We start from the raw sequence: 20,989 nt of genomic DNA on the forward strand, positions 1-20,989 counted from the left end.
CAAGAGAAACAACATATTTGTACAGTATTTAGTTAAAACTCCAAATTTCTCTGATTTGTGTACAGTTGCTTAAAAAACGTTAAAGGAATATGCACCCCTTTTGACATGAGTTTATTCACTTGGGCTTATGTATAAAAGATGCTTAAACATGGAGCTTCCTGAAATACACATAACAGAATATTTCCTTTTTTTCAGAGGCACCTGATTTCACAGATTGAAAGGAAATTATGATCATATATCTCAGTTTGCACTGACAAGCTCTCCATCCTGCCTAGGACATGATGTCCCTATGCTTTCTAAACAATCTGTGCACCAGCCTCTATAAAACTTCAAGAATCCATCACTACAGTGTATAATGGAACAAGGTGAGAGAGATGTTGCATTATATCAGCCAATAGAATTTTGGGAAATGGTTTATTAAGGTATACTGGCTTTCAGGATTGCCACCCCACAGATTTAATTCCAAGTGGTGCCAACCCCACAGTTTGGGAGTCATTAACCTTTGAGAATTAGAGTGACTAATTCTCTATCTTCATCATGCCACTGACCCTATTCAACACTGTATATTTTAATGGGTATGTGCAGGAATATCTCCTTTAGATAATCTTAGGAGGAAAATGCGTGAGAGCTGGTTTCTCCAGAGAGAATATTGTCATGTAAATAAGTGTTCCAGTATGTTTTTTATAAATAAATCTGGACTTGAAACAAATAGAATATATAAAATAAACATGCTCAATGCTTTTTGTTCATTTAGTTATAAATACGAACCCACAAGAGCAGTGCAACAACATGTAGATTTTATGGTATGATTGAGTATAAATTTTTGGCAGTTAACATTCCCTCGAGTTATTGGTATAAGTTACACAATTTTTGCTACTGGAATTTTCTGCCAAGGTGAAGGAATTCAATAGGTTGCTACTTGTTCAAAAAATTCTACTATTAAAGAAAAGTCTCCTGCACAAATAGGAATAAATAGCCGTGTCGTGAAACTATATTTTCTACACAGGTCTTATTTATTTTCTCCTTCCAGCAAAGGTCACTACAGCATTTTAGTCTTACATAAAATATCTGTTATGGAGGTGTGAGAAGAGCAAGTTTATGTATACTAATACATGATTCCCAGTTTACAAGTTAAAAAACATGGTGCCCTGATGGACATAATTCTGCTCCCCTTAGTGCTCCAGCACATTAAACCCATAAATTGGTAAATGAGCATTAAAGGAATTGTTCAGTATAAATAAAAACTGGGTAAATAGATAGGCTGTGCAAAATAAAAAATGTTTCTAATATAGTTAGTTAGCCAAAAATTTAATATATAAAGGCTGGAGTGACTGGGTGTCTAACATAATAGCCAGAACATTACTTCCTGTTTTTTGACTCTCTTGGTTTACACTGACTGGTTACCAGGCAGTAACCAATCAGAGACTTGAGGGAGGGCCACATGGGTCATATCTGTTGCTTTTGAATCTGAGCTGAATGCTGAGGATCAATTGCAAACTCACTGAACAGAAATGTACCATGTGGCTCCCCTTCAAGTCGCTGACTAGCTCAGAGTTATACAGCTAAAAAGCAGGAAGTTGTGTTCTGCCTATTATTTTACACACCCAGTCACTCCAGCCTTTATATATTACATTTTTAGCTAACTAACTATATTAGAAACATTTTTAATTTTGCACAGCCTATCTATTTACCCAGTTTTTAATTTCACACTGAACAATTCCTTTAGGGTCTGGCCACACAAGCAGATTCGGGGAAATTTAGTCGCCTGACACTTTTAATAGCTTATGCACACTTTACAAGAACACATTAGAAAAGTATCAGGCTGAATATGCCAGTAATAATAGGTTCGCTAGAACTGCGTACAAGACAAGGGTTAAGATTTGCAAAACTATCAATCTATGCTAGAAGCAAGACCAAACTTCCCTGTCAGAATAAGATCTGGTGCATATCTGAAAATATGAAACCAAATGCCTGAAGGCTGGTGTTAAAAGTAATATATTATGGCTATGGCTGACTGGCCTAGCATTGTTTAAACATACAAGAATTTGTTTTTTTTGTAAAGCAGATAAAATGTTACTGAGGCTAAGCAAACCACAGGAATGTGTGTGTCAGCAATTTATGCTATTTCCTTAACATATACTATGTTGATCATGTCTTAAGTAAGTTAAGATGCAATACAATTGTTCATATAGCTTTAGTGACTTCTGAACAAAAACTGTAGTTTTAATGACTTTACTTACCCCTCGTTGCAGATTCAGGGCATCGGAGTTCAGTCTTCGGTAATCTTCGGGCGATGCAGCAATTTCCGTGGCTTTCAGGGCATGCGCAGTTGTTTGGGACCGGAAGATTGCGTCAATTGCACATGTGCAGATATGCCACTCTCGTCCCGAAGATTACCGAAGAGAAGAAGTTGGCGCCTCTGAACTCTGATGCCCTGAATCTGCAACGAGGGGGTAATTACCCAGGGTAACACCTAAGCAGGCAGGAAGCAGGGAGGGCGGTCTATGTAGGGTAGGGGATTTTAATAAAAAGGGTTTGGTTCTCCTTTAACAACCCTGCTATCTCTGAACTTCTTTCACTAACATCCTCCCTAGGCTTATCTCTGTGCTCAGCATCCCCCTCTCGCTCCAATGGTAACTTTCTGGATCTTACATTTACCAGATTCTGTTACATTTCCAATTTTAGCAACTCACCCTTTCTCCTCTCTGATAACAATATGTTCACATTTCAACTCTGACTAACTCCCTCCTCATCCCCTGCTATTCCCCAAGAAATGTACTGTGACTTGTAAACACTGGGGGAGATATTTACTAAACTGTTTTTTTTTCTGGTTGAGGTTTTTTGGGCAAAAACTAGAATTTTTATATATTTTTATTATAGCCCAATGCGTTGGCAGGTGTTTTATCAGCTAGGCCAATAAAACAAAGCCAAGTGGCAACCCATAACACTTGTTCATACTGTATAGATGTATAACAGTAATATACAAAGAAAACATGATAATTCTTATTGGAGGACCCTTTTGCAACCAACCCTGCAGCAGTATCAATTCTACAATCCATTCCTGATATTGTAACACTACTACCAGTAGGCTTTTACCTTTCATAATATGTTGGGAGTTCTAAAATAGCACAGTTTGTGTGGTCCTAATTTTTTATAAAATATTTATAAATTCCATATAAGTGTGAGAGTGCAGCATTCAGCTGAGGTTCCTATTAACTATTCTAAAAATCCAATATCATTATTTTGCCACAGATATGGTTTCATACAGTTTTGTTTGGATCAAGTACAACTTGATTACCATATTAAGTTGACACTTTGGAGTTCAACTACATTTTCCATAGTGATCTTCTTAAGCCAACTAAGCCTCTCTGTGTTGCCCTCTTTCCTGGGATCTAAAAAGTTAATTTTTTTAAAACCATAATGCATCTTGTACCCTTTATTAAAATAATTAGATTTAGTGTGATATTGTCATAAATCTTTCAATGTTATTTCACAGTGTGTGGCATGAGGAACATGGAACATGCAATTACCTTTCACAGTAAGCGCCTTTCATCCTTGTATTTTTATTGAAAATATTTTAAGTGGATGTTTTGTGATAGATCCAACACAAATATACACACATGCATATATCTTTATTTCTATATTGCTATATATATAAATATATATATATATATATATATAGTTGGTGGACTGTGAGAATGGCTTGTCTCCATTTCTCCCTCTAACACATTTGGAAAAGAATATACATTTTACATTTGTAACATATTTCGCTTACCTTCTGTCCTCTGCAGGAAAAAAAAAGTTACTACCATTTACTGTACTTTAGAACCTTGTTTTAGTTTACAGATGTAGCTGAAATCTGTCCAAAATAAAGGGAGAGGCTCTGTTCTGCCCACATGCTGAATAAGTATATTTCCCTTGTGCTGAACAAAAATTCCAATGTGCTAGCATCCATTTTTTTCTGCACTTATAATTTACATTTGGGACGTGTGATATTTTAAATGAAAACACCCACATTTATACATATTTGAGAGAAAAGTGAAGCTAAGTTCAGACTGAGATTTTTTTTTCACTGGAGGAAAACACAGTTATCATATATATATATAGCATATCAAGGCTATAGTACATCTAAAAACTACTGCAAAATGAGCACATGTTCAGTGTTAAAACATCTTTAAATGGTGAATACTGCCCAAATTTTAAAACATAATGAGGTGGCATGTGTGAATAAGGGTTTTAAATTCCAGGTATATGCGAAACAAAGAAAGAGATTACAAGTGCTCTGTCTAACCTATACTGTAGCATTAACCAGCTGCAATTGTTTTTAAAGTGCTAGGACTAACCTACATTCTGGAGTTGATTGGATGCTAAAAAAAGACATACTGCCATAATTTGCACACACAAAAGAGCAAAAACATGGCATGCGAGCTTGCATATTTTGGCCAAAATGTCATAATAACACCTTGGAATGTTTTTCTCTTTTAAATATTATGCTCTGAAGAAGAACATCAGAGGCATCTTTTAGGATCAAATATAGACCAAAGTAACCAAATTATTGTGAACTAAATTAGCTCAGCAATCAAACATTACTTCAAAGCAAACAAGTTTGGATGGATACATGTAAAAAGTAACTAAAATGTAACTTTTAATAATATTTACAGTAAAATTTGCACTCCATTAAATAGACTCTCTGGGCAACAAAGTAGCTAGCAGTGCAGGACAATGTGCTTCAAGCACATTAATTATTAAAAACCGCATAGGGTGAATATATGGCGTTTTAAATGAGACATTGCTCAGTATAGAGAAAAGTTCCAGCCCAATCAGCTAAATACACATTGCGGCACCTGCCTGTCTACGTGGGGACCGAGTGGGAGCTAGTCACGCCACTGTCCACCTATGCCGCCCTACGTGTTTCACCGAGAACGTCGGCTTCATCAGGGGCATAAGTGATGAGTGCGCTCCATTTCTTAGTTTAAATAGGTACCCTGTTACTAGTAGTCTCGCAATATTTTGACACGTCATTTTTGTTTTTTTGGGCAGTTCCTAGTGCATGTTATCAGGAAGTGTAAATTGTATTTTGCCCTTTCATGCTTCAGAGACATCTAGTATGCTTGTTTGCCAGTACTTGAGTTGCTCCTTTGACAGTCAAGGATTGCCTTATTGTAGCAATATTTTCATTACTATTACTATGAACTATTGTTAAGGAAATGACGTTTCGAGTAGGTAGATACATTTAAGTAGTTCATATAGGAAAATGTCATTATTATAATAATGAAATTAGTGGATAGTATCTAGAATTGTCCCTGTGGTTAATCAATTTAATTATATATATATACATAGTTTAGATTTAGGCTACAAGAAGGGAGAGAATGTGAAACCTTCATTGAAGGAGTTGTTCACCTTTGAGTTCACTTATAGTATGATGTAGAAAGTAATATTCTCAGACAATTTGCAATTGGTTTTATTTGAGTTATTTAGCTGTTTATTCAGCAGCTCTCCAGATTGCAATTTCAGCAATCGGGTTGCTAGGGTCCCCATTCCCCTAGCAACCATGCATTACTCGGAAATAAGAGACTGGAATATGAATAGGAGAAGGACTGAATAGAAATATGGGTAATAAAAAGTAGCAATAACAATAAAATGTGTAGCTTTACAGAGCATTTGTTTTTAGATGGGGTCAGTGACCCCCATTTTAAATCTGGAAAGAGCTAGAAGAAAAATAATTAAAAAACAATAAAAAAGAAATAATGAAGACCAATTGAAAGGTTGCTTAGAATTGGCCATTTTATAATATACTAAGTGAACCACCCCTTTAAGTCCATTGGGGGCTTTACTATTCAGCCAGTAAATCCATTTTCGCTGTAATTTTTGTTTTTTTTTTATCAATATCTCCTATTCTCGTGGTTGCTTTAACATGTTTCGCTGCAATAAATTTCATGATGCTTGTACTGCCATTGTTTGATTCATTAATGTGATTCGCTACAAAAGTATTTCTTTTGTGTCTTTTATGTCTCCTGCATGTTCTAAAATTCTTCTTCTAAACTCCCTGCATGATTTGCCTACATAGATCTTTCCACATCTCATAACATATGACCCCTTTTAGGATAACACAAACAAGGCTTGTGCTCTGTTGTAAATTTGTAGATAAATTTCTGCCACTTCTGAAGTAACAGAGATTTCTCTTCTTAGTAAGCGGAAACAGTCACATGGCACATAAAGTCAGCTGGGCAAATTTCCCCACTGTTGTATATACTATAGGTTATTAAAAATGTCCAAAATTGAATCAAAACATTGATTGTTGGTTCAGTGTATTGAATAGATACATTATGACAGATTATTCAGTGTAAAAATAAAAGCTGGGTGAATAGATAGGCTGTACATAATAAAAACATGTTTCTAATATAGTTAGTTAGCCAAAAATGTTATGTATAAAGGCTGGAGTGACTGGATGTCTAATATAATAGCCAGAACACTACTTCCTGCTTTTCAGCAGGGGGGACATAACTGTTCAGTGAGTTTGCAAATGATCCTCAGCATTCAGCTCAGATTCAAAAGCAACAGATATGACCCATGTGCTCCCACCTTAAGTAACTGATTGGTTACTGCCTGGTAACCAATCTGTGTAAACCAAAAGAGCTGCAAAGCAGGAGTAATTGTTCTGGCTATTATGTTAGACATCGAGTCACTCCAGTCTTTATACATTACATTTTTGGTTAACTAACTAAATATATATTTTTTATTTTGAACAGCCTATTTACCAGTTTTTATTTTTATACTGAACTGTTCTTTTAAGACCTTTAGGCATCAAAGCCTCTCAAAGTGTATTTCTTTTAGGCTTTCTAATAATAATTGTTAGCATCATATTGTATAAAATGTAGCAAGAGCACACACTTTAGTGCCTATGCAGAGAGCATTGGGCAGGTGGTAAATATAGGGCCCAGCTGTGGCCTGTGTCTGACACCGCTTCCTAACATGTCTAAATGATAAACAAGTTCAGGAATGGCTGATATCATCTGTAACTTAACAATGTAACTTTGAATTATGCTCCATGTGCAAGGGGAACATAATTAATGCAATTTACCTTGTGTGAAATTGAAGGATTGTTTTGAGTATAGAGATAAACGCGGGAATGTAATAAAAATCGCTAACGGAAAAACTATTTGCAATGCGAAAAGTTATGCCTTTGTGCGAACAAATTTTGCTTTGTGCGAATTTAATATAGCTTTTGCGAGCCCGGAAACTGTTTAGCGACCACTTCCGACCGTTTGCGAATTTTATAGTTTGCGGCAATGCCCAGTCAATGTAATAAAACTTCTTACTGAAAAAGTCGTTATGTTTGCTCCAAAAGATTACGACACCTTCAAGCACTTCTTATGAGTGCGCAATTAAAATTCGCAATGCAATAACAGTTTAAGGAACAATATTACATTGCGAGATGTAGATTTTTAGTCTTATTGGTGCGAATTGTTTTGCTCTTTGCGACTTTTCTTACATTCCCCTGCAAGACTGTTTGTGTTACATAGTTACATAGTTAAATTGGGTTGAAAAAAGACAAAGTCCATTAAGTTCAACCCCTCCAAATGAAAACCCAGCATCCATACATACACCCCTCCCTATTATACAGAGTTCAATCAAGTACAGCACATTTGGTTAAAGTGACTGCAAATATGGGTAACCATGACAACCAACATGCTCCTGGCAATATCCACCAAAACCTTTTCCCTGTGACCGTAAATCTGTCCAATTTTAATAAATGTGCCCTGTAGTATAATAGCTACTACAGTGGATTCAGTACAGAATATAATTTGGAGGTACTGGCATATCCACCATTTCTATAAAAAACACCAAAACCTTTTCTTACCTCAGTTAACTCTGTAAGGTCTTAGGCCATTTTTTGTATATTGAATTAAACGAAATAAGGATCTGCTAGGGTGTGACGACTCAAAAGGGATGATTCTTAAGGGCACATACAGTAACTAGATCCAGGACAGATTTTTTTAAATTTATAAGGAAAGTATGATGCTGTGCTGTCCTGTTTGTATATCAGCTGGAATTCATCATTTTAGTGCCGTCATTTTTGCAGATGTGCTTGGGCTTCAAACTGCATTGGGTAATGTTAGTATTCTGAGTCACTGTCACTGTATGTGTAGGTATAGGATCCCTAATCCGGAAACCCGTTATCCAGAAAGATCTGAATTACAGGAAGACCTTCTCCCATAGACTCCATTTTAATCAAATAATTCAAAACTGTTTTAATTATTTCTTTTTTCTTTGTAATATTAAAACAGAACATTGTACTTGACCCCAACTAAGATATAACTAATCCTTTTTGGAGGCAAAACAACCCTGTTGTGTTCATTTAATGCTTATTGATATTTTAGTATAATTATGGAAAGTCCCCTAATCCTCATATTCCCAGGTCCTGAGCATTTTGGATAATAGGTCCCATCCCATACCTGTATATGTCTTCCTTATTTTAGGATTTTGAAAAAGCTCATAAAATTGTTGTTGGTAGGATTGTAGATTTGATTCCATATACATTTAATCCTGGGCAGCCCAATTATACATAAATTATGTTACTAAAACCATATCCTCTCTGACATATTGTTGTATTTGGGAAAAGCAGGATTAAACAAGTATAATGAGAGAAAAGAAGAACTTGGTATACATAATGTTTATGAGGTTGTATGTTATGTCCACAAGATAATTACTAATGCCATTATTTATTCCAGCACCAATCAATGTAGCAAGAAATCATGCTTAGGAGCAAAATATGTGTCCATACACTTCTTCAGTAATTTTGTAGTTTGAATGTGGTTAGCATCCATACTTTCTGTAGGTAAAGAAATCATTATATTGAAATTGGAAATATATCATACCTGTAAATCTCTGGCCTGTGAGTGTCACATTTGTGTTTAGGCTACTCCTGTGATTACTGCTGTCACATTGCTGCTTCAGCTCCACTACAGGGAAATGGGGTGGGTGAGCCAAAAATTGACATTCGTAAGCCAATAGCTGCAGGTGAGGAGACTGTATGGGGGCACTTTTCCCCAGGAACCAAGGTCCTGAAATGGGACCTGTCCCCCTGAAACAGGGACTAGTGAGAACTCTAGACTACATCAACAATATGCTACCCTGCATGTATCATTAGCCTAAAACAAGCCAATTTAAAAGCAAACATGTATAAAATAAGATGACCAGATTATTTAGTACAGGTATGGGATCTTTCAGTATTTTGGATTTTCATACATTAAATCTACTAGAAAAGCATTTCATATACCTATTAAATAAACCTAATAGGCTGACTTTGTTTCCAACATTAATTATATCTTAGCTTGGATCTAATACTGTTTTATTTCAAAGAAAGGGGAAATCATTTTTAAAAATTTGGATAATATGGATGGAGTCTATGGGAGATGGCCTTTCCATAATTTGGAGCATTCTGCATAACAGATGCCATACCTGTCCTATTTTCACCAATTCATTAATTAATGAGAAATAGTATTGGGGAGTATGAAGGGTAATAGGGGCAATAGTATGTATGATGACTAAGGTTATGGATTCATGCATACCATGACATCTCATAAACGTGTCATTCCAAAATTCAGGGCAGGGTGTAAAGTGCACAACTGCATATTTTTTGTATTTTGCACACATGCACCTATAGGTAAAGGTCTTTGCACTACAGAATGGGACACAAATACCAGTACATTTGTTATGAATGTGTTGCTGACAGTATTTGGCATTTCTCAATTCTTGAGAAGTTGGCTGGGGGCTGTACCTGTACATTCTCTTAGATGCTTCTTATGGAGCTAGGGAGGTCTAAAGGGTGCATGGAGCAATGGAATCCTGTCAGGGGCGTAACTACAGAGGAAGCAGACCCTGCGGCTGCAGGGGGCCCAGGAGGTACAGGGGGCCCCATGAGGTTCTCATTGATGAGCAATTTGAACATATATTGATAAAACAGGACAAACACTGGATATGTTGGGGGCCCTAAAATTAATTTGCTGTGGGGCCCAGCAACATCCAGTTACGCCACTGAATCCTGTACTTACAACCTAATTATATCATACATTAAGAACAGGGCTCCACTGAGCCCACAGCACTGCACTCTGGTGCAAGGAGCAGAAAGCAGCTAGGTCCAAGAAAAAGTGCACAGTAACTAGGAATTAAGGTGGGCACTTTTGGCAATAGCACAAATGTCTGGGACTTAATAAATTCCACCTCAGTTCTTTAAATATAGCAAAGTATTAATCTGATTTGAAATGGAATGTAGTTTTTTTTTGGTTTCTCCAATAAAACAAGCAGAATTATTGTTTTTTATTTATTGCAGGTATATTTTCTTCAGTGGATTCTTAGCTGATATTCATTGTGTCCTCAATATCCCAGTATTTGTCCTTAATATCCCAGCAGATTGTGGAACTTTATGCATCATTTGACGGCATTACTGGTCCTTAGAGGAGACATGTAATGACATAAAAATCTTTAAGAATGGAAGGAAGGTTCCTTTAAAAGATGCTTTTAGTGCAAAGTTTTTGATACTGTACCTAAACACCTTGACATATAGTAGACTTATTCTGCACACTGCACTCAGCACTTTTTCCAAGACACTTTTATTTGTGATTCACACTCAGGGTGTCCTGTGATGATGCATTAATTGCTTATGAATAAACATGGCTGGAGCGTGTTCTCTGTTCAAACCCTAGGGCCAAAGTGTACCTAATTTATAGGTCCAAAGCATTTCCCTTTGTATCAGTGTACTGTCTGTTACCTAAAATGTAAGATAACAATCAATTTTAGTTCTCATATACTAGTCATTATTATTATATAAAAGATTTATATGTATTCATTTATAATCAGCTCATAAGTATATTATACATTTTGTGTACTAATTAAGCAGAAACTGATGGCACCCTTAAACTGTGATAAGTGCTGTAACATTTCAGGATCTTTCAGGTTATTATGGTTTGTATATTAAACAATGACTAGCGTTACAAGCAATTTAGAAAAATGTGGTTATCATCATATTGGGGGTGCAAGAACACAGGCTGAATTTGGAAATGCAGCATTATAAAATATCTACTATGATGAAGGCTATATTAATGGTGACAAGACTCAAACATAAACATGAACAAAGTTGATCAGAATTAATCAAACTGGTGCATTCAGAATCAGCAATTTACCAGCAATATTGGTGAACAGGAATAGCATTTTCTGAATAATTTAATGGTAGGGGCTAATATAGAAAAGGCTGCAAAGTGTCCCAGCTGTCTAATAACCCATAGAAACCAAGACATTTTTGTTTTCAAATAGTCTTTTAATACATTGCCCCATACTCTTTTAAGGAAGTAAACACAGGGACTACTAAACCCCTCATTTTAATAAATAAGAACATTTCTACAGGATTTAATGCCCTTTTACGTGCCCTCCAGTATGCAGCTGCTAGAAAACAGCATCCAAGCCCACTCACCTTCCAATGCATTTCTCAGACGGCTCAGTATCTGAATCACGCCCTGATCAAGTATTTATTGACCCATTTTTTGTTGTTGGGCCTATAAACTGGCCAATAAGGTGCCTACTCTACTTGTCAGGTGTAGTGGGGTCAGTATTTAATGTTTGTCCTTGTACAATTACTTTCAGTAAATCATTTTCCTGCTTCAATCATTTCCCTTTTCCGATGTAGCTCAGCCTATTGCCTCCAAAAACAAATATTATACCCATCATCAAAGACAGTGACAAACTGCTTCAATATACCATACTAAAGCAGTCCATATGAAACATTCTCTTGGCTAAGCAGCTGAGTATAATAGGGGAACTTCCAATTTGCAAACAAGTTAGTGCTTAGAGTAAGCATTGGTTACTGACATTCAGTCTTTTATGTAGAGCATTTTCACTGTTTTGTATAAAGTGAAAAGCAGCTAAATCTCTTGGCAATGGAAATGCTGCCATCAGCAGTTTAGGAACAACTCCGCTAAATGACAATGTAGTTTCAACTGTCTGTAACCTTTCCAACAAATCATCTCCAACAAAAGGTTTAAGTTGCTCATACATGATTCACATACAAAAAGTAAGATCCCATTGGACACTGCTGACTGTTTGAACATCTGATTTGATTTTTTTGTTGTTGCTGCAATTTTGAAAATGGAGCAAGGTTTGATCACATTAGGCCTGGATTAGCAGCAATGCTGGGGAAAAAATAAGAATCCAATATATTCCTATATATTTACACTAGATCATTTCTCTGAAGAGTCTACATTGCTGGTAAGGAAGCTACAGACTGCCTGTGTCATAGATAACTTACATCAATGGGATGTGGTGCAAGTTGTCTACACCCGTGAGTTTGACCCAAAAGATAGATCTTCATGTTTTTAGTGTTTACAGTGATGGACCAAAAGTTATATTAAATCACACTTCATTTTAATCTCTGCTATATTGTGATCTTATGAAATGTTCATAGCACTACTCGGTAATGTAACTATGGAGTTACAAACATACAAAAAGGAAAAAAATTGATCAACGCACATTACCGTAACTATGGAGTGGTGGGCCCCCGTGCAGCTGGACTGCTTACCCCCACTCCGAAAGCGTTTTTGAAGCGCCTACATGATTGCGCGAAGTGAGGGCCCTGGTACAATTGCAACCTCTGCTCCCCCGGTAGTTCCGCCACTGGCGCTACTGTCAGTTTATTTCCCTCCACCCATACAGAGATATGACAGCAGATTTCCCAATGTTCTGGTAGACAACTGACAAATCTCCTGTAACTGATAAGGAATAGCTCATCTCAGCAACTACATTTCAATTAATTGAGGCACTAAACAATTACATATGGCTTTCTCAAAGATTTATTGAATTTGACTTTGCATTAGCATACTATTTTGGGTGGTTTAGCAGCCACAAACAAAGCAATTTATTCGTATTTTAATAGACTCAATCCATATGAAAAATACTTGTGACTGTAAGCACTTTATCTTGTTATGCATTATTTGTCAACATGAAATTGGCAGATCTCATAGTGTACACAGATGCTGTAAACCTAGCAATACACACATATATCTAGTGTTTTTTCCCAAATAAAAGGGACAGTATACTAGAGGTTTACCATGGGTTGGGCAGGTTTGGGCCCGCTTCCACACACATTTTGTGGGTTGCGGTCGGGTTCTTCTTCGCTTTGCTTTGCCCGCGTCCAACGCCCAGGTCAAAAATTTGCGTTTCATTAAATTAGCGTTGTCTGAATTAATTTTCACCTGGCGAAGTGTTGTGATGACTGTGAATGCCGTTTCTGTTGATTTTTGCCGGTTATTAAATTTGCCCCATAGGTTTGCCACCTTTTCTGGAAAAAATACCAGCCTTCCTATATATTTATCTCTTTTCCCTATTAATAACATTGGGATTAACCACCATTTTTACCAGCCAGGCTGGTAAAATACTGGGCAGGTGGCAACCCTACTCTCCCAGCATCCCTTTCTCTCTCCCAGCAGAAACAATACAGAGCAGAGACAAATGTACACAGCTCTCCTACAATACAAAAAGCAAACTCAATATATTTGTATTTCTCTTACTAGCTGCCCTTTTTATATCCCCATACTAAATAATACTACAATTACATGAGCTTGGCAAACAGCAGTTTAGATTTATAAAGAACTGCAGGCTGCCATAATGAGCGAGAAACAGCAAGCAGAATGTTATTATCATTATTAGAAAGGAGAACATTTTATCCTCTGTACCCAAGTGTGCAGCTAGTTTCAACAAACAATTTTTACCAATAACAGTAGTTTTAAAACAAAGGAACAAATGCTGTAAATGTGGCTATGAAACACCCATAAGACTCAAACATTACACCTTTTAGTGTAAATAGCATTTCAGTAAGTCATGGGTTTGCAACACTGTACTTGTCCTTTAAAGAGGACATTCACATACTATAAAAAACATGCCATAACAATGTTATTCCATGTTATTCATGTTGGTATTCTACCACGATATTCACACATATTATCGAGGGTTGACGTTTGCTGTATTCAAGCACCACCAGACCTGTATTTTCGAAGCAAAATGCATAACTCTAGTTGTCCCCATTTCAGAGGGATAGACCTGATTCATAGACCCAACAATGGAAGAGACATAATGGGAATTCAGTGTGCTTTGGAGGAGGATTAGGAATTTGTGCAGGATAAATAGGCCAAGGCTATAACATATAAAGGATAATTTTTTTGATTTAGAAATGTTGGGAAATATAAACCAGTTAATTAATAGCTCCCCATACCAGGGAACCATTTAATGCTACAATACTGTAATATAGTGAGAATGTTACTGCTTCTGTCACTGCTCACTGATGCTTTTTCATACAAAGATCACAAATCCACAATCCCATAATATTAAATTATGGGAAGGCCATAAAGTCTATTTTATGATTTATAAATGCATATTTGTGGCAAAACAACCCTATTGGGTTTATTTAATGTATGAATGCTTTTTAGCAGACTTAAAAGGAAACTATTGTGAAGATGAAAATGTGATATAAGCATCTCATGGAAATAAGAAACCTTCCATATATATTCAATTAACATTGTGTACTGTTTCTGCAATAATTCATTTATCTCTTCATTTCTTCAAGATGGAGTCAGTCAGATTTTGATGGACAGCTAAATCTAATACATCATGGCGGTGTCCCTTTGCAGAGAAGATATAACTGACTCCAAACTAAGTGTCTTTTTTAATGCAAAACAATAATATATGCCTAACTGTCCATCAAAATCTGAGAAATAATGAGGACAGAAAGATTTTTAAAAATGGATACTGGAGGTTATCTTGGTTATCTATAAAAGTTTCTTATTTCTGGAAACCCCAAGTTTCAAACATTCCAGATAAGAGATCCCATACCTGTATGCGCTAGACTTTTTGTCTTTTCAATATGTTTTTTATGTACTTCAAAACTGCTGTAGAGTTGTTATACTCTTTATTTCTATTGTTTTGCTAATAAGTCTGTTTGCCTCTCAAAAACCTGCCGTGAAGGCGTAACAAGCTATTACTGGGCCCCACAGCAAACAGTTTTTCAGGCCAAGTTGACCTGTTTTACTACTATTTATTGAAATTTTATATGAATTATGCCCTCATGGGGCCCCTATACTTCCTGGATCCCCTTGCAGAGGCAGGGTTGTTTCCACTGTCATTATGCCCCTGGCAGTGATGTTGCCAAAAAGAATCTAGACCAGAGTCAGCCATAGCAAAGGCACCTACATAAGCATAAACATCATTTCCCCCCAAAACTTCAGTAAGGATTATTATTATTATTGATAATATATATTTAAGAGTAAAGTCTTTTCTAACAGTGAATTAAAAACAGAGGTCCTGCAAGCTATTTATTGGCATCAAAATTATTAATTCTATAAAGGCCCAAAGAGCATACAATTTGAAATATACTTAAAAGAGAATATATCACACGTTTTTACAATTGTGTTATTCACTATGCTGTAAATACAGTCCATGTATGCCCAAAATACAAAAGCACTTATTTTTTTGGAGCCAGATCTGATGAGTTGAGATACATTATGTAAAAGTACAATACTGAATAGATGTGGAGAATTGTAATACAGGACATAAAACAATTTATGCTTTGATGTAAATTAATCCTTTCTTCCTCAAAGAATCGAATTCGCTTATTGTGGCATGACCTACGACTCATGAAGTCACACACAAAATTACTGTTAATTACACTCTCTTAGAAGTAATTGTGGGCTACCTGTTTTGATCATGTTGCAAGTAGCACATTTTCTCACATGCTTTCCAATGTGCTAGAGATTTAAGAATGTGATATAAAACTTCCATAATAATGATTCTCCATCCAAATGTTGCTTGACTACAACTCCCAGCAAGCCACAGTATATTAAAGATGCTTAAGCTGGCAAATATATTAGAAATTATGATATCTGGTATCTTGTGGCATGCTGCCAAATGGGTTATTCAATGGCCTTTGTCTTTTGTCCTTCTCTGGCACACCACTACTGTATATGAATACTTAGGCCTCTGCTTGAACTCTCCAGTTAATTCACTCCTGAAGAAGGGAAGTCACTCTCAAAAGCTTCTGCTATCCATCTTTTTATAATAAATGCAAACTGTTGGATTTGCCCACAAAATATGTGCACTTCTCCCAATCTTTATTTTTTTAATCTTAAAATTCTTTACAGCACAGGGGACATAAAACCTCTGTAGAGAGATTAATGGGCATGTTTTTGTTGCTGATATTAAACTGTAATAATGGCTGCTGGAAACAAACAAACAAGTAAGGGGGGAGCAAGTAAAATAGGCCCTGGAGATCTAGGTTAATTGGTCTGTAGTTGCTGGACTACCTTAAACTGCAATTATCTATAAAATGTGCTTGTAAATCAGATACATTTAGGCAAGCAATGTTTGAAAAACAGTGTGTAGGTACCCATAGGGTTAATGTGCCCATATGGCTTTACATCCCTACAATTCTTGATCTCTCTAATTACTGGGCAGATTTTTAATCTAATTTAAATAAATTTTAATGTAATTTGCATAGTTGTAAATTTGGCAAAGAGCCACTGTGACCATTTCCTGTCACACTTAGATATAGTGAGTGAGAAGGGGTGGATCTTCCTCTTTGGCTTCTGGTCGCTGATCCAACTGGATGTTTCCAGGGAGCCTGGGTACAGCAAGGCCCAGTAAAGCCATTGTGTCCTAGAGGGATAAGTACCTCTAGAGATAAGTCGGGGAGCAGGGACCCCGTGAATGAGGCATTAGTACACTCTAGGGGCAGATTTGCTAAAGGGTGAAGTTTCCCATCGATAGAGAAAACTCACCAGAATACCAATCCGCAGGGATATCCCCAATTTACTAACTGGCGTAAAGGACAATTCACTAGTGAAAGGGACCGTCGCTAGAGCAGTTTCACACACTTTCGACAGGCACATGTTCGCTCAGGCAAACGATCGTTACTCAGCAAATTCACTAAAGTGTGAATTTTGCTGATTTTACAGAACGTTACCGCTTTCACCACCTGGTGAACTGATAAGCTGAAGCTACATACTCTTCAATCCTACGTCAGCGACATGATATCTTGTATGCCGAAAAGCCATAAAAATTATAAAAAAACACTGATGTTTTTTCATATTTTAAAGCAGTATTGTCTTTAAAAATTGTAACTATCAAAGATTTTTGTTTTAACCTTTTTTTTTACCGTTTGAGGGGCATGCCACATTTGTTTTAGGATGGGCTCATGTCCACAGCATTAGAGGATCTCTTATTATGCATCCTTGAACATTTTTAATAATAAGTGGCCACTTCAAGCAATTTCCCCAACATCAGTTATAAGACATATATATGACCTATATGTACCCACCCTATTCAAATTGACCTAAGTGCAAGTCTATTTAAAATAGTTATGCTAAACAGAATCAACGTTAGTGAAAGTTCGCTATGAAATGCTCACGCTGACAAATTAAAGCGGAACGGACTTCATTTGTCTTGAACAAATAAACTGTTCTATTTTTGTTGCAAGAACCTCTTGGCACCCTTGTTGTTTTTCATGCCCAGTAGCATATGGAAGATGTAGTTTCTATAGCTATAACTTTGTTATAACACAAGGGGTGCTGTAGTTCAGCAAGTCCCTTTATCTTCCTGCTTTCAGTTTTTTGTTTAATAGGTAGGTTGCAGTACTGAGAGCCACTTACATATTCTTGAGCCCTAGAAGAAAAGGTAACCTGCTACTGGATAATGATTTCATTCATGCATTTTGCTTGAAGACCACAAGTCAGAGCTCATGCACATATGGTTCAAATGTGCCATTACACCAGTAATCAGAAATTAACAGAGGACAGGAAAGTATGAAATAACATTTAAGCAGGACGTGAATCCAAGCATATCCACAATTTGGAAATGCGGAATAATACTTACATCCCGTAATGTCAGAATTTAGTCCATTCAGCATTAACTAAAGATATAGTGTAATTCAAATCATTATTTGAGTCACTGAAAAATGATGTGGTATTCTGAGAATAGATTGGGGGAAACCACTTTTGAAATATTTTGGCCTAAAGTTATATTAAGGCTGAATACGTATGATTAAAGACCTTTTTTAAGTCTAAATATTTAACAAAATGTCAGCAAATGGCTTTATGAAAAATATACGGTGAGCTATAATTTAAATCCGCATACATTCTTACATCTAGAGAAATTAAGTAATTTGCCTCCTTTCTAGTTTCTTGTATGCCAGCATCAATTTTTCATAGTTAACAGTAAGGATGCTTGTTAGCTGGGGTTTTTTTGCATTAGGATTTTTTCACAAAATCGAACTCTATTAAATATGTTAAAGAATTATAGAGGTCATTTAATCACAAGCGCAGCTGGGCTTGCACATATTTTCCCACAGCCAGTTGCACATAAAACCCCATTTATTAAAGGTATTTGCATCAAAATGTGCTATTTGCTCGTCCATTTACTTGCACTCAGAGCCACTGCCTACCGCCTGCCTCCTTTTCCAAATTAAGCGCTACCTATACTGTTCCCATTGAGTCAGGGGAACTCTGGAGCCACCTCCAGACCAGATAGTAGCTCCAAGGTTCTGACAATGCCCTGCATCAATAGGCACAGCACGCAATTAAAAATTTTAGCAGCTTTGTGGTATAATAAATCTCTAAAAGTTTTAGTTTTTTTCCCACAAACAAATTAAGTTTTTCCATTAAAAAGCTAGAACAGAAACATCTGAGCTTTAAAAAATCGACCCCAATGTGTTGGGTTTTCCATTTAATAATGCAGCTTTATAGTATGTCTTCAAAATACTGACTCAGGATATGATCCATAAAGCTTTAATAAAAATGAATGTAAACAAGGCTCCAGGGCCTGATGGCATACACCACCGGGTTCTAAGAGAGCTTAGTTCAGTTTTAGACCAGCCCCTATTTCTGATTTTCTCAGATTCACTTTCATCTAGTATGGTACCTATGGATTGGAGAAAAGCTGATGTCATTCCAATATTTAAAAAGGGATTACGATCTCAGCCTGGCAAATATAGGCCAGTAAATTTGACATCTGTAGTGGGCAAATTATATGAAGGCTTGTTAAGGGATCACATTCTAAATTTTGTCCTAGTGAATGGCATTATGAGCAGCAATCAGCATGGTTTTATGAAGGATAGCAATGTGTAAAAGAAACGGATCCGCACACACACCGATTAGTGCAGTCGGGATTATCCCCTTTTATTCAGCCACCAAACATCAACGTTTCGGGGGGGAACACCCACCCTTCATCAGGATAGACGAAGGATAGGTCATGTCAGACAAATTTGAATGCTTTTTATGATGAGGTAAGTAAGATTCTAGACAGTGGGGGGGCAGTAGATGTGATCTATTTGGATTTTGCCAAAGCGTTTGACACCATGCCCCATAAATGACTGCTTTCTAAACTAAGGTCTGTTGGGCTTAATGAAGTCGTTTGCACATGGATAAGAAACAGGCTACAGCATCGGGTACAGAGGGTGGTTGTTAATGGTAGATTCTCTGCTTGGAGTAAGGTTGCAGACGACACAAAACTATCCAGCCCAATTAATTCCATCCAGGATGTAGCATCCTTGCAACAGGATCTTGACAAACTGGCAATTTGGGCAGCTAAGTGGCAAATGAGATTCAATGTTGATAAATGTAAAGTCGTGCACCTGGGATGTAAAAATATGCAACCCACTTATACCCTTAATGGGACTATACATTGTGGAAAATGACCTTGGAGTCCTTGTAGATAATAAACTTGGCTGTAGCAAGCAATGCCAGTCTATAGCATCAAGGGCAAATAAGGTCTTGAGCTGTATTAAAAGGGGCATTGCATGGCAGGAAGTGGTCATTCTTCCACTTTATAGAGGACTGGTAAGGCCCCATCTAGAATATGCCGTACAGTTTTGGTGACCATAACTCAAACAGGGCATTATTACTAGAGAGGGTACAGAGAATAGCAGCTAAGCTGGTAAAATGTATGCAAAATCTTAGGTATGAAGAAAGACTGGCCAAATTGGGGGTGATATGATAACTATGTATAAATATATAAGGGGATCATATAATAATCTCTTTATTTACAAGGTCTTTCCAGCTGACACAAGGTCACCCATTCTGTTTAGAAGAAAAGAGGTTTCAGCTAAATACAGTGAGAGCTGTGAAGATGTGGAATTCTCTCCCTGAATCAGTTGTACAGGCTGATACATTAGATAGCTTTAAGAAGGGGTTGAATGGCTTTTTAGCAAGTGAGGGAATGCAGGGTTATGGAAGATAGCTCATAGTACAAGTTGATCCAGGGACTAGTCCGATTGCCATTTTGGAGTCAGGAAGGAATTTTTTCCCCCTCCGCAGAAAATTGGAGAGGCTTCAGATGTTTTTTTTTTTTGCCTTCCTCTGGATCAACTGGCAGATAGGCAGGTTAAAAAAAAAAGTTCAAAGGTTGAACTTGATGGACGTGTGTTTTTTTTCAACCTAACTTACTATGGTTACATACAAGCTGGTGAGCATCCATCCATTAATTCTAATTTATAACCACAAGCGTGTCATGCCATAATGAGCGTCAAGTTGAACATGTATCAATGCTATTCATTTAAGGTACTTGCCAAGCACAGTCCATGCATTACTGCATAGTTGCACTGAGCACCATTGTGGCCGCCGAATTAGGACTGTTTCCATGGTTGAGGTGTAATAAATCACACATTTTAATTTACATTTGAATAGGGGGATTAAAATTCAATATGTGAGATTTGACACCTGAAAATTAGAATTTGAATTAAAATGTGCTATTTGATAAATCTGCCCCAGAGAGACACAAGAGTTTAGCTGCAACCTGTGCAATTGTGGTGAATGCATTTTGCAGGTCAGCCAAAATGATGCTAGAGTTTTATAGGAAAATTTTCATTTTTTGGGGAAAAAATCCTGTTTATATCCAATACTGCACCAAACCCGAATGTGCTGCATAAAAAATGTGACTTATTTTGTGTAATACAATG

At 36.8% G+C, this 20,989-nt stretch overlaps 1 long non-coding RNA gene across 1 annotated transcript in view; it reads left to right on the forward strand.

Annotated features, from left to right (window-relative positions):
* Nucleotides 1-206: 206 nt before the first annotated feature.
* The window catches only part of LOC121393711, a 36,659-nt gene continuing 15,876 nt past the window's right edge, over nt 207-20,989 (forward strand). Inside the window, exons 1-2 of the long non-coding RNA XR_005961279.1 lie at nt 207-365; nt 3,497-3,538. This is a non-coding gene — a long non-coding RNA (uncharacterized LOC121393711). The remainder of the gene's footprint in view (nt 366-3,496; nt 3,539-20,989) is intronic.

This window comes from Xenopus laevis, chromosome 5L, assembly GCF_017654675.1.
Source record: "Xenopus laevis strain J_2021 chromosome 5L, Xenopus_laevis_v10.1, whole genome shotgun sequence".
Lineage (NCBI taxonomy): Eukaryota > Metazoa > Chordata > Amphibia > Anura > Pipidae > Xenopus > Xenopus laevis.